At 44.5% G+C, this 15,683-nt stretch overlaps 1 protein-coding gene across 6 annotated transcripts in view; it reads right to left on the bottom strand.

The window, feature by feature from the left end:
- Positions 1–15,683, bottom strand: part of HTR1E (5-hydroxytryptamine receptor 1E) — a 417,773-nt gene that overhangs the window by 132,153 nt on the left and 269,937 nt on the right. For 4 of the 6 annotated variants that reach the window (XM_063916946.1, XM_063916945.1, XM_063916950.1 and 1 more), the window contains exon 2: positions 5,820–5,941. The exons of 1 other annotated variant lie outside the window; for it this stretch is intronic. The gene's annotated coding sequence lies outside the window, so the exon portion shown is untranslated. Of the gene's footprint in view, positions 1–5,819; positions 5,942–14,344; positions 14,365–15,683 lie in introns of those variants that run through there. One more of the 6 variants, XM_063916948.1, reaches the window with a different exon arrangement.

A 15,683-nucleotide genomic window follows, 5' to 3' on the forward strand; every position in this document is an offset into this window, starting at 1 on the left:
CTGCCATATGTCCAGTGCTGCTGTATAATAATAACAAGTCCCTTACAGTGTTGCTGTGTTGTCCTGCATCAGACCAGTGGTAGTGTCCTGTGCATCAGCCATCAGTCATTCCAGTGGCCAATCACAGTGGTATACTCTGCTGCCATATGTCTAGTGCTGCTGTATAATAAAAACAAGTCCCTTACAGTGTTGCTGTGTTGTCCTGCATCAGACCAGTGGTAGTGTCCTGTGCATCAGCCATCAGTCAGTCCAGTGACCAGTCACAGTAGTATCCTCTGCTGCCATATGTCCAGCGCTCCTGCGCTGCATATTGTGTTATATAACTCCAGAAAAATAATGGAGAACAAAAATTTGGAGGATAAAATAGGGAAAGATCAAGAACCACCTCCTCCTAGAGCTGAATCTGCTGCACTAGCCATGACATAGACGATGAAATGCCATCAACGTCATCTGCCAAGGCCGATGCCCAATGTGATAGTAGAGGGCATGTAAAATCCAAAAAGCCAAAGTTCAGTAAAAAGACCCATAAAAAGAAATGTAAATGGTCTGAGGAGAAACGTAAACTTGCCAATATGCCATTTACGACACGGAGTGGCAAGGAATGTCTAAGGCCCTGGCCTATGTTCAAAACTAGTGGTTCAGCTTCACATGACGATGGAAGCCCTCATCCTCCCATTAGAAAAATTAACAGAGTTAAGCTAGAAAAAGCACAGAAAAGAAATGTGCATTCTGAGATGGTTTCACAAATCCCCAAGGAGAGTCCAAGTGTGTCGGCAGTTGCTGTGCCTGACCTTCTCAACACAGGATGGGAAGAGGTCGCTCCTTCCACCATTTGCACGCCCCCTACAAGTTTTGGAAGGAGCACCCACAGTCCAGTTTCTGATATTTAAATTGAAGATGTCACTGTTGAAGTACACCTGGATGAGGATATGGGTGTTGCTGGCACTGAGGAGGAAGTTGACGATAAGGATTCTGATGGTGATGTGGTTTGTTTAAATGAGGCACTGGGGAAGACACCTGTTGTCCATGGTATGAAGAAGCCCATTGTGATGCCTTGGCAAAATACCAAAAAAGCCACCTCTTTGGTGTGGAATTATTTTTCCACAAATCCGGACAACAGGTGTCAAGCCGTGCGTTGCCTCTGTCAATATGTAATAAGTAGGGGTAAGGATGTTAACCACCTAGGAACATCCTCCCTTATACGTCACCTGCAGCGCATTCATCACAAGTCAGTGTCAAGTTGTGAAACTTTGGGTAAGAGCGTAAGCAGTCCACTGACACCTAAATCCCTTCTTCCTCTTGTACCCAAGCTCCTGCAAGCCACACCACCAACTCCCTCAATGTCAACTTCCTCCTCAGCCATGAACGTCAGTAGTCCTGCAGGCCATGTCCCTGGCAAGACTGATGAGTCCTCTCCCAACCGGGATTCCTCGGGAGGATCCTTGAGTGGTACGCCTACTGCTGTTGTTGCTGCCGCCACTGCTGTTGTTGCTGCTGAGAGTCGATCGTCATCCCAGAGGGGAAGTCGGAAGACCACTTGTACTACTTCAACTAAGCAATTGACTGTCCAACAGTCCTTTGTGAGGAAGATGAAATATGACAGCAGTCATCCTGTTGCAAAGCGGATAACTGAGGCCTTGACACTTATGTTGGTGTTAGACGTGCTCCCGGTATCCACCATTAGTGCAGTGAGATTTAGACAATTGATGGAGGTATTGTGTCCCTGGTACCAAATCCCATCTAGGTTCCATTTCACTAGGCAGGCGATACCGAGAATGTACAGAGACGTCAGAGAAAGTGTCGCCAGTGTCCTAAAAAATGCGGTTGTATCCAGTGTCCACTTAACCACGGACATGTGGACAAGTGGAACAGGGGAGACTAAGGACTAAATGACTGTGACAGCCCACTGGGTAGATGAATTTCTACCCGCAGCAACAACAGCAGCGGCACCAGTAGCAGCATCTCGCAAATCCAAACTCGTTTCTAGGCAGGCTGCGCTTTCCGTAAGAGGCACACCACTGACAACCTCTTACGGAAACTGGGGGACATTATTGCGCATTGGCTTACCCCACTTAGACTCTCCTGGGGATTTGTGATATCGGACAACGCCACCAATATTGTGCGTGCATTACAACTGGGCAAATTCCAGCACGTCCCATGTTTTGCACATACAATTAATTTGGTGGTGCAGAATTTTTTGAAAAATGACAGGGGTGTACAGGAGATGCTGTCGGTGGCCTGAAAAATTGCGGGCCACTTTCGACATTCTGCCACTGCATGTCGAAGACTGGAGCACCAGCAAACACTCTAATAAGATATTAGCATGCATAGAACGGGGAATTGATGCAAGGGATAAGAGTATTATACTCCCATTATATAAATCAATTGAATACTGTGTGCAATTTTGGGCACCATATTACAAAAAGGATATCCTGGAGCTAGAAAAGGTTCAGAGGCGGTCGACCAAACTAATCAAGGGTATGGAGACGCTGGAATACGAGGAAAGGCTTGCAAGGCTAGGCATGTTTACATTAGAAAAGAGGAGACTAAGAGGGGACATGATCAACATCTACAAATATATAAGGGGTCAATACACAGAGCTCGGAGGGACCTGTTTTCTATAAGATCAGCACAGAGGACACGTTGTCACTCGCTTAGGTTAGAGGAGAGGAGTTTCCGCACATTGAGGCAAAAAGGTTTTTTCACATTAAGGACAATACGTGTTTGGAATTCCCTGTCTGAGAGTGTAGTAACAGCGGACTCAGTCAACACCTTTAAGAATGGGTTAAATTCTTACTGGATAAAGATATTCAGGGTTATGGTGCGTAGGCACGCATTATAGTTAATATAACTAGTCCTAACATAAAAATAACTAGTCCTTTAATAAGACTGCATAGGAGACCACAAATAGGTTGAACTCGATGGACAATTGTCTTTTTTTAACCTTAGTTACTATGTTACTATGTACTATGTTACTATGTTACTCCTGAACCTGCCCTGCCATCAACTGAAGCAAGAGGTGGTAGTGAGATGGAATTCAACACTCTATATGCTTCAAAGGATGAAGGAGCAGCAAAAGGCCATTCAAGCCTATACATTCACCTACGATATAGGCAAAGGAGGGGGAATGCACCTGGCTCAAGCGCAGTGGAGAATGATTTCCGTCTTGTGCAAGGTTCTCCAACCCTTTGAACTTGCCACACGTGAAGTCAGTTCAGACACTGCCAGCTTGAGTCAGGTCATTCCCCTCATCAGGCTTTTGCAGAAGCAGCTGGAGAAATTGAAGGAGGAGCGAAAATGGAGCAATTCCACTAAGTATGTGGGACTTGTGGATGGAGCCCTTCATTCACTTTGCCAGGATTCAAGGGTGGTCAATCTGTTGAAATCAGAGCACTACATTTTGGCCACCATGCTTGATCCTAGGTTTAAAGCCTACGTTGTATCTCTCTTTCCAACAGACACAAGTGTGCAGAGGTGCAAAGACCTGCTGGTGAGTAAATTGTCAACTCAAGCGGAATGTGACCCGTCAACAGCTCCTCCTTCATTTTCTCCTGCCACTGGGGCTGCAAGGAAAAGGATAAGATTTCTTAGCTCACCCGCTGGCAGTGATGCAGGGCAGTCAGGAGCAAAAGCTGACATCTAGTCCTGACTGAAGAACCTGCCAATGATTACTAACATGTCTACTGTCACTGCATATGATTCTGTCACCATTGAAAGAATGGTGGAGGATTATATGAGGGACAGCATCCAAGTAGGCATGTCAGACAGTCCATATGTATACCTGCAGGAAAAAGAGGCAATTTGGATGCCCTTGCACAAACTGGCTTTATTTTACCTAAGTTGCTCCCCCTACAGTGTGTACTCCAAAAGAGTGTTTAGTGCAGCTGGTAACCTTGTCAGTGATCGGCGTAGGAGTTTACTTCCACAAAATGTGGAGAAGATGATGTTCATCAAAATTAATTATAAATTCTTCCGGGAAGACCATGACCAGCAATTGTCTCCGGAAAGTACACAGGGACCTGTGATGATGGATTCCAGTGGGGATGAATTAATACTCTGTGAGGAGGGGGATGTATACAGTGAAAGGGGTGAAGAATCGGAGGATGAGGTGGACATCTTGCCTCTGTAGAGCCAGTTTGTGCAAGGAGAGATTGATTGCTTCTTTTTTGGTGGGGTCCCAAACAAACTACTAATTTCAGCCACAGTCGTGTGGCAGACCCTGTCGCTGAAATGATTGGTTTGTTAAAGTGTGCATGTCATGTTTATACAACATAAGGGTGGGTGGGAGGGCCCAAGGACAATTCCATTTTGCACCTCTTTTTCTTCTTTGCATCATGTGCTGTTTGGGGACTATTTTTTTAAAGTGCCATCCTGTCTGACACTTCCGTATATGTCCAGTGGTACTGCCATATAATTCCAATGATACTGCCGTATATGTCCAGTGGTACTGCCATATAATTCCAGTGATATTGCTATATAATTCCAGTGATATTGCTGTATAGTTCCAGTGGGAATTGTTTGTGTCGCTTGACTTAGTCATACAGCTACCTCATTGCACCTCTTCTACATATTTTCATGAGGTGCTGTTTGGGGCCTTTTTTTTGTATCTGCCCTCCTGTCTGCCACTGCAGTGCCACTCCTAGATGGGCCAATTGTTTGTGTTGCTTGGCTTAGTCATACAGCTACCTTATTGCACCTCTTCTACATCTTTGCATGAGGTGCTGTTTGGGGTCTAGTTTTTGAAAAGTGCCATCCTGTCTGACACTGCAGTGCCACTCCTAGATGGGTCAGGTGTTTATGCCGCACAGTTGTGTCGCTTGGCTTAGTCATACAGCAACCTCAGTGCACCTCTTTTTCTTCTTTGCATCATGTGCTGTTTGGGGCCTTTTTTTTAATATCTGCCCTCCTGTCTGCCACTGCAGTGCCACTCCTAGATGGGCCAATTGTTTGTGTCGCTTGGCTTAGTCATACAGCTACCTTATTGCACCTCTTCTACATCTTTGCATGAGGTGCTGTTTGGGGCCGAGTTTTTGAAAAGTGCCATCCTGTCTGCCACTGCAGTGCCACTCCTAGATGGGCCAGGTGTTTGTGCCGCACACTTGCGTCGCTTAGCTTAGTCATACAGCAACCTTGGTGCAACTTTTAGGCCTAAAAACAATATTATGAGGTGTGAGGTGTTCAGAATAGACTGGAAATGTGTAAATTAATGTTATTATGGTTAATAATACCGTAGGATCAAAATTATCCCCAAATTATGTGATTTTAGCTGTTTTTGTTTTTTTCAAAAACCATCCAGATCCAAAACCAAAACCAAAACACAAAAGGGTGGTTTTGGCAAAACCAAGCCAAAACCAAAACACGAAAGTGGAATTAGAACCAAAACCAAAACAGGAAAAGTGCCAGCCGCACATCTCTAATCTGCAGGCACTTGAATTGAAAAGAAATTTTTTTGTGAATAAGGAGTATACGTGGTATAAACACAGTCTCACCTGCACCACATCCCATTAGAACAGAGCTGGATTAAGGCTCTGGGGGGCCCGGGGTACATAAGACAAGGGTCCCCTAAGGACTAAATATAGTATTTATATAAATATATATATGTAGAATTCGAACCGGCACGCCAACCTTTAATAATCCAGTATGGCCTTGGTCCCTTCCACGGCTGTTAGCACAGCCCGATATAAAGAGATAGCAGAGGCAACACTCTCAGGTCTTTGTAAAGATATAGTACAGGCAGGCGTCTAGCACCTTAATGCAATCAACGTTTCGGTTTTATTGTTTCAAAACCTTTGTCAAGACATATTACATAAACATCTTACCTTACATATATATACATTGACCCAGTGACAAAGTGTTGGTCCACCATGCTGCACTCCGGGGAGGGATGACATCACAGACCTGCGACGCGTGCCTCTCTGCGCTCCTCCATCCCAGGCATTGCCTAGCAACAAGTAAACAAAATTACATTGCCTTCACCATAAGCGCAATGCATCCAACGAGTTATCCATTACTTAAGTTACTGAATCAAACAATATCAGTTACATATATATATATATATATAGAATAAATAAGAGAATGTCATATAGCTCCTGTCCTACAACCACATAATCGCAACATGGTATGAATAGATACGAACCAACATCAGGTATAGTATAAATAGTATAAAAATATAAAGTATTAGGTTATAAAACAGATACTTGAGAGAGTTCCATATCATGAAACCTCTCAATAAGCCATGTGGATAGAGGGCCTAAATCAGACCTGATCGTAGCAGCAAATTTGTTAGCAGATGGTTAAAACCATGGGGGTCATTCCGAGTTGATCGCACAAAGCAACTTTTTGCTGCCCATGCGATCAACTAGACGCCGCCTATGGGGGAGTGTATTTCTGCATAGCAGGGCTGCGAACGCTTGTGCAGCCCTGCTATGCTAAAAAAGTTTCCTGTAAAAGAAGACCAGGGTAAGAGTTACTTACCCTGTGCGATGGATCCAGCGATGCAGGTCCCGGAATTGACGTCAGACATCCGCCCTCCAAACGCCTGGACACGCCTGCGTTGGACTCACTACTCCCCGAAAATGGTAAGTTGCCATCCGGATCCGCCTTCCTCCTGTCAATATTGTTGTGGTCGCCACTGCAACCGCTTTCTTCGGTAGCGGTGTCGCTGCCTGGCAATGCGGCCGCGCATGCGCAGTTCCGACCCGATTGCGCGGCTGCGAAGAAGCGCAGCATGCTATCGGGTCGGAATGACCCCCCATGTGCACTGCAGGGGGGCATATATAACATGTGCAGAGAGTTAGATTTGGGTGGGGTGTGTTCAAACTGAAATCTAAATTGCAGTGTAAAAATAAAGCAGCCAGTATTTACCCTGCACAGAAACAAAATAACCCACCCAAATCTTACTCTCTCTGCACATGTTATATCTGCCACACCTGCAGTGCACATGGGGGATCATTCCAAGTTGATCGCACGCTACAACTTTTTGCAGCCCGTGCGATCAACTAGATGCCACCTATGGGGGAGTGTATTTTTGCATAGCAAGGGTACGATCGCTTGTGTAGCCCTGCTATGCAAAAAAAGTTTTGTGTAGAACAAGACCAGGGTAAGAGTTACTTACCCTGTGCGATGAATCCAGTGTTGGAGCTCCCGGAATTGACGTCAGACATCCGCCCTCCAAACGCCTGGACACTCCTGCGTTCGCCGCACCACTCCCAGAAGACAGTCAGTTGACACCCATAAACGCCTTCTTCCTGTCAATCTCCTTGCGATCTGCTGTGCGAATGGATTCTTCGTTAAATCCATCGCTCAGCAACGATCCGCTTTGTAGCCGTACGAAGCGCCTGCGCATTGCGGTGCATGCGCAGTAGTAACCTGTTCACTGCGCTGCAAAAAACGCCAACAAGCGATCAACTCAGAATGACCCCCATGGTTTTGCCCATCTGCTAACAAATGTGCTGCTATGATCAGGTCTAAATTAGGCCTAAAGTTTGCAGGATAATGCTAATTGTATTAATTCATAACTACTTCGTTATCATCAAGAGAGTCATAGAAAACTATTCAATCCAGAATGTTAATTTAACCCCAAAGGGGCAACAGTGTCCAGTCTATAAATCCATCGCGCCTCACATTGAAGAAGTTTTTTTCCCCTGTCACCTCCTCTAATATTATTTGGGACACAATCAATACATTTTATAACACAATATGGCTAAGCTGTGCTTATACAGTTTAAAGTGTCTAGTCACACCTGTACTAAGGGAGTACTTCAGACCTGATTGCTGGGCAGCGATTTTTGCAGCCCTGCGATCAGATAGTCGCCGCCCACTGGGGGAGTGTATTTTAGCTGTGCATGTGTGCAGTGGCGTAACTAGGGGTCCGCAGCTACTGCGAGCACTTTGTAGGCGTTAAGGGCCCTAGCCGTCACCACTGATTTCTGCTGGGATGGACACGGAGGGCACAGTGCGCGCCTCTCCTGTGTGTCCTTCCTGCTTCTCCGGCGGCAGTGGCGTGTCTGTTTAATGAAGTGCCCATTCGTGAGCTCTGATTGGCTCACGAACCGGCACTTCATTTGACAGACACGCCGCTGGAGACGCAGGAAGGACACACAGGAGAGGCGCGCGCTGTGCGTAAATGTGGCACGTGCACATGGGATGCAGTCAGGATCCCGCCTGTCGGGATCCAGGCAGTCAGATTACCGACGCCGGAATCCCAACACTATTCGGAATGCCGACACCGGCAACCCAAATAGGTAGACATCCCTGTGTCGGAATCCAGATAGCTGGGATGCCGAACATCCTGACACCGCGCCGCTAAAGAAGTAAGCCCCGGCGGTGGGAGGTTAGATTTAAGCTGCGGGGGAAGGATTAGGCTGCACCGGGAGGGTTAGGCAAACCTCTGCGAGGGTTAGGGCTAGGCTGCGGGGCGGGAGGGTTAGGTTTAGGAGCAGGGACGGGAGGTTAGGTTTAGGCATTTACGGGGGGAAGGTTAGGCTTAGGCACTATGGGGGAGTTTAGGGTTAGGCAGCAGGTAGGAAGAGTTAGGGGGTAGGGGAGAGAGTATAGCACCCCTTACTCACCCCTGCGGGCTTCTTTGCAATCGGGATGCCAACGTCAGTGTGTCTAACGACGGGATCCCGGCCGCCGGCTTTCCAAACTAAACCCATGTGCATCTACGACATGCATGTGGTCATGCCTAACAAGAATATAATGTTTGTAATGCAGCTGGGTGGCCTAACACAGGGGAGGGGGAGAACGTGGAGCAACACATAAAGTAGTATAGCAAAGGTATTTTCCGAATATTAAACCTGAAATGATCTCTTTCTGAAAAACTTCCTTTACGTCTTTACAACAGGATTCTTTACATCATGTATTGACAGTTTATGGATGACCCGGTAAAGTTTAGCGTATTGTTAGCAAACACATGACACACACACAAAAAACAGGACCCACACACCAAATATTTGAATGCTTTATTTATTCCTGTATTGATGATAAAAATATTACTACAATTTTTTTTTTAGATTTACACAGTGACCTTTTCCCTGTCCAGGCCTCGAACCCAAGACGGCAGCTATATGAGGGCTCGCCTTAACCACTCAACCATGCAAGCAAGCCGGAGCTGCATCGACACCTATTGGAAATATGATTTTAAGCGTGCGCCTTACTCCACGTAGGGTGTACAACACACAATGTCATACAAAGTCCTCAATAGTGGCCTAGAGTGTAATGCAGCTGGGTGGCCTAACACAGGAAGGGAGGGAGGGAGAGAGCACAGGGCATTACTAAAAGTGGAGCAGGACATTTATTTAAGAATATTGAACCTGAAATGATCTCTGTTTCTGAAAAGCTTCCTGTGTGTCTTTACAACAGGATTCTTTCCATCATGTAACGGCAGTTTACTGACTGCCCGGTAAAGGGTTGCATACAATGTCAATAGCGGGCTCAGCTTATTAACCACTACAAGGTCAATAGCGGTTTAGAGTCCAAAGAAACTTGGTGGCAAACAGTAGAGTAGCTTACTGTGGAAATGAAGCTTGGGAGGAGGTGCCAAGCCCAATGGCTGCTTACACTGCCCCAATGTGATTGACTAGCTTGTCAGGGATCACCGTCCTTTGACACAATATTGTTTTCAGTACTGTAGTTTTCGTCCGTGGAGCATTTGCCATCTATAGGTTAAACTGTGTATTGCACGCCATGACCTACTAGGACTAAAACACCACGACATGCCGGGGCTGGGAGGCTCGAATGCCACGTCAGAGAAAAGATGCAAGAGGACACATCTGTAGTAGCTCTGCCCTCCTGCCACAATGCTGCAAATATGGGCATTGTATAGTGGGGACAGGGACACAACGATGAGCAAAGAGCTTCCAGCACCTGAGCTTGTTAGGTTTCTATGAACAGCTTGAGTTTGTACACGGCACCTTCCTGACTGCCTTCCTGTGTTTGGCCTCTGGCTTTCTGATGACTATCTTTCTGGCTCCTAACCCTTGGCTCTTCTATGGACTTTCTATTACTCAAGTCCCTGTCTTCATACTCTATACTTAAAGGTACAGTAATATTTTTTCACTTTGTCTGCCATTGGAAACTACCAAGCAGAATCTGTCACTCAATTCCTGAGACATGCAAGCATTCTTGCATATGTATGAAAAATGTTCCCACAATTAATCTATGCCTAGCAACTTGTACAACAGCATAGTAACTCTGTGCAGTTGTGTTGACTAGTGAAGCGTTTGCCCCACATGCTCTGTTCTGTACTATCAGCTGTCTATCACAGGCCATGACAGCTATATCACATGTATGAATTTGGAAATCTACCTAGAACGTTAATAATGTACTACAGCCCTTACACTCCTATACTGAATCAATAAGGTTATAGAAATATGTATACAAACTCTCACTAAAATGTACTGTGACATGTAAATTAAGGGTTCATTATTTCACATTAACAAATCCAAAGATGTAAAAATCATAAAATGTATGATTGCTGCGGAAATCTTATACAATGCATTCATCCACACTGAATATATACATATATATATATATATATATATATATATATATAAAAATACACACACACACACACACACACACACACACACACACACACACACACACACACACACATATTATAAATTACATAGAAACCTCCACATTTTCATGATACATCTATACTATTCATTGCATTATAGTGTCAGCTCATGTTTAGAAATGTTAATTTCAAGCACAAAAATATTGTACACAAAGAAAAACATTGCTCAGCTGCTCTGGACAATTACAAGTTTACCTTAAGTAGTTTAGATACATAATGATATGCAAAACAGTATTTGTATGATGTGTACCTATCAGAGATGGATTTACAGATGGAGCCTCCGTTATTGTTGCTCCCTGTGTGACTAGGTGCGCCCGCCTGGGCGCACTTAGTCACTGTGAGCATCTCCGCGCTCCCCATTCACTTGATTGGAGAGCGTCTCTGTCTGGGCAGGCGTGCGCGCCCAGACAGAGATGCTTACAATGGGAAGCGGCTCTGTGACTAGGCGGACGGATCGTCTGGTCACGCTGGGAGTGCACACCTGCGCCTCAGCCAGCAAAGATATCGCTGGCTCCATCTGTAGGTGTCAGGCCGCCTCTAGGCACAACATTTTGCCCCACCCTCCAAAAAAATTATTATACGATATGTCTCTTAACTGTTACCTCTCCCCATCTCTCCCCATAGCCTTCCATAACTCAGGCTAAGGGGTATATTTAAAATAATAGTTTCTAAAACAGAAAAATGATGGTATTGCCCAAAGCTACCAATTACAGTCTAGCTATCATGTCTTTATTGCATTCTAGAAAATGTCAGAATCTGGACAACACCACCACTTGTCTTTTTAGCAAATTTACCCTCAAGTATCTTCTATTTGGGTGAAGTTGGCACTAGGGCACTAGAGTTATAACATCTACTTGAAATTCTTTAATGCATTTGACAAATAATGATTACATTCTTTTTTTTGTTAAAACATCTAAATGCTTTGTTATATTTTCTAGAGTTTTATATCTTAAAACTGATGTTATACCAAACTTTTCATTGACTCAATCTTTGTGCATACAACTAGAATACAGTATTGAAGTGCTTTTTGTCAAACACCTAAATTTATTGACATACAATATTAAATATACATAAAACAAACGGCCGGTGTTGATGATTAATATACAAATAATAAACTAGATTTACTGACTGCCAATCAAATCAATACAAAAATGAAGATCTCAATAGTCATATTCATATTGATCCTCTACCAGTTTAAAGCCACATAGAAATATTTCCAACTTGTTAGTAAGCTGACTCAGCAATGACAATTGTACAGTAGTCAACAATTTAATCTAGATGTTTATACTAAGGATGTGCGCTGATGCCTGTGTTTTGGTTCTGGATCTGTATTAACTTCATGTTTTGGTTTTGCCAAAACTGCCTTCATGTGTTTTGTTTTTGGATCTGTATTGTTTTCAAAACTTGATAAAAACTGCTAAAATCACATTTTTGGGCATGTTTTTGTTCCTACAGTATTAGTAACCTCAATAACATTATTTTCCATTTGTTTCCACTCCGTTTTGACCACCTCACAGCTCACAATATTCTTCACCAATATTGGCTAAAGGCTGGCTGGCTATACTAAGCAACAAAGCAGTGGCACAATCACACCGCATGTACATCTGTTTAAAATGATGTCGCAAATTAGTATTGCAAAGACCATCCCTTAATGTCCCCCAAATTACATCCCATTATGAAAAGTGGTGCAAGATAGAATTTCCCATGGGTCCTCCCACCACTTTTTATAAAGGACAAGCACTGTTTAACAAACCAAGCACTTCAGCGACAGGGACTGCCACTTTTGTGGCTGAAGTGCTTGGTTTGCATGGGCCCTCACAAATCAATTTTTTGGAAGGTCTACCTCTGATCATTAATGAGGAGGTTGATGATGAGGGTGTTAAGTACATTATAATCTTGTAAAACTAATTTCATGAACTCGCCACAAATGACATAACATGGTGGCTAGATAGCTAACATCCCTACCTCTACAAACTTCGGCATCACAAATACAGCAGATGCCTTCATAAATATCAAGATTATGGTAAAATTAATCCCACACCCAAGAGGTGGCTTTTTTGGTTTTATCACTTTCTTTTAATCACAGGCAAGAACTGCATCACTGGTGGCTGAAGTACCCAAACAACATCATCAACATTCTCATCCACGTCATTAGTGTCAGATAGTAGTAGTACACAACTACCCCCCTCATCCTGTTCCACTTCCACACAAGCATCCTCAATTTCAATGATGTCCTCATCACCATATTAACTTGTACTGCTCCCCTCATGTGCAGATGATGCAGAAATGGTGGAAAGAGGCAAAGAGGCTTCTCTACGAGGACAGTGTGAGAAATGTCAGACTCACACATAGCTATTGTGGTCAGTCCTAGACTCTCCTCAGGGATTTGTGAACACACAGTTTAAGCTTTAGTGTTCTTTTGTTTTTGGTTGGGGGGCACTGATTTGTTGCTTCTTAAGGTGAAACCTCTACCTCTTTTTTTCTGCAGCGGGGTACACTGGGTTCCACAGGGAATACATTGGGTGTAGAGATGGATCTTGATCCAGAGGTACCAACAGGCTAAAGCTTTAGACTGTCCCAGAATGCATTGCAGGGCCTCCTCTATAACCCTACAGCCGGGCATGAGCTCAGTTTTAGAGTTGGTGCCTGCATGAGGCAGGTCATTTAACAGGGGGGCTGCGCTAGGCAGTCCTGGAAAAGCTTTTTAGATGACTTCAAGGGCTGCAGTACTTCATATGTCAGTGGGACAAACTGTGCTGCGGCTCCATCACCTCCCTAGCGGGTCGCATACTCCCGCTGGCTCTGTTCTCAGGTACTTGTGGCGGAGGCGCTCCAGTTCCGAGGCACACCACTGCAGAAGCTCTCTTGGTTCGCAAGGCTGCTAAGGGAGGAGGTAAGAGGTTCCTCCAGGTGGGATCTGCCATTAAATCGTGTTCCAGCCGTGGTTTAAGGAGACAAACATGATGCTGGCATGGACACTGTGACAGAGCAAGGACCCCACTATATCCACCTGGCCATGGGAGCACAGGTTGGATAGTAAAATATACAATTTAATGAGGCTCCATAGTACCCGGTGGTGAGGACCAGCATAGGGGAAAAGGTGCTTGAACTGTAGCCTTTCCCCCAGTTCTGGCCACCATTTACTGCTGGTGTTCCCACCCTGGAGCTGCCTCACACTCTCTCTCACCGCCATTTTCTAAAATAGATGCAACTGGTCTCCAGGACTGCAGGGCAAGGTCTCCTTTGTAAACCTGCCTGTACATCAGCGCCGTAGTTTTACAAACACTTAAGTATTCTGCACGTTGATAATAAGACAGCGTTAGTTAAGAACAAGTGTACCTGTGCCAGAATATATTGTACGAGTATTCTGATACTGTATATACATCCGGACTCAGACCGCACATTGTTTTATAATATATATATATATATATATATATATATATAATGTAGTAAATCAGTAGATCTGTGCGCTCGTCCAGTTCAACAAAAAGTACCTTACTACTTAATGTGGTCACACGGCCACAAATAGGTCAGTCAAACAGTTAACTCAAAATATGTGAGTTCTTCCAAATCTGGTATTGGCTAATAAGCCAACAGTCCACACTTTCCCCACTTTATCGGGTGGCTGCTCAGTTCTTCAAAAAGTGCCACTAGGTATACGTAGCCCAAAGAGGAATCTGCAAACAAAGGAAGAAACAAGAGAGCGCCTATGGTGTAGTATTTTTCAATCAGTTTTGTCACACGCAAGAGTAATATTTCATACCGGATTACGGCTTGACACAAGGCTTATCAGTCTCCCATTTTTTAGTCCAGGTCACTACTGGGATCTAAATGCTGCTAGGAGACACAAAGAATCGTTATATAGTGTAGTATAATTCCGTATGTGGGGTTAAATTCAGTTATCACACAAAATTTATATGCGTACCAGATACATAAATAAATATTTGCGTATCAGTATAGATATTATATCCAGGTCTTCATCTAGGAGATGGTAATCAGATCGCCCTTGGAGAGTATGTCAAAGCTCAATTCAATGGTATGTATATATTAGTGATGAGCGGGTTCGGTTCCTCGGAATCCGACCCGCCCGAACTTCACCTTTTTTTACACGGGTCCGAGCGACTCATATCCTCCCGCCTTGCTCGGTTAACCCGAGCGCGCCCGAACGTCATCATCCCGCTGTCGGATTCTCGCGAGACTCGGATTCTATATAAGGAGCCGCGCGTCGCCGCCATTTTCACACGTGCATTGAGATTGATAGGGAGAGGACGTGGCTGGCGTCCTCTCCGTAATAGAAAAGACTAAGAGTGACATTGTTATAATTGTGGGGAGGATTGGGGACGGGGAGCAGCTGTTAGGGAGTACAGTGCAGGGTTTTGATTATACCACCAGTGATTTTAATCCTTTGTTTCTCTGACTGAAAAAAAACGCTCCACCATATCTGTGGCTGTGCTCACTCAGTGTGCTGCACTGCTGCATGATATATCTGTGCTGAGTGCACTGCTCTGCTCACACTGCCTAATTGTGGGGACTGGGGAGCAGTTATAGCAGGATTACAGTGCACAGTTTTGCTGACAGTGACCACCAGTCCAGTATACGTTTGTCTGCCTGAAAAACACTGGTGTTTTTTTTTTTCTTTCTTCATACTAGTTTAGCAGTCTGCTGACAGTGTCCACCAGGTCCGTTATACAGTATATTATATATATAAGCACTAAGCAGCAGTACGGTAGGCCACGGCTGTACCTACCTCTGAGTCGTCAGTGCACTCGTCGTCCATAAGTATAAGTAATACTATACTATCCATCCATCTACATTGTATACCTGTGGTGGCTTTTAGTTGTGCGCAAAATATGGAGAACAAAAATGTGGAGGTTAAAAAAATAGGGAAAGATCAAGATCCACTTCCACCTCGTGCTGAAGCTGCTGCCACTAGTCATGGCCGAGACGATGAAATGCCATCAACGTCGTCTGCCAAGGCCGATGCCCAATGTCATAGTACAGAGCATGTAAAATCCAAAACACAAAAGATCAGTAAAAAAATGACCCAAAAATCAAAATTAAAAGCGTCTGAGGAGAAGCGTAAACTTGCCAATATGCCATTT

This window comes from Pseudophryne corroboree, chromosome 4 (genome assembly GCF_028390025.1).
Source record: "Pseudophryne corroboree isolate aPseCor3 chromosome 4, aPseCor3.hap2, whole genome shotgun sequence".
In the NCBI taxonomy this organism is placed as follows: domain Eukaryota; kingdom Metazoa; phylum Chordata; class Amphibia; order Anura; family Myobatrachidae; genus Pseudophryne; species Pseudophryne corroboree.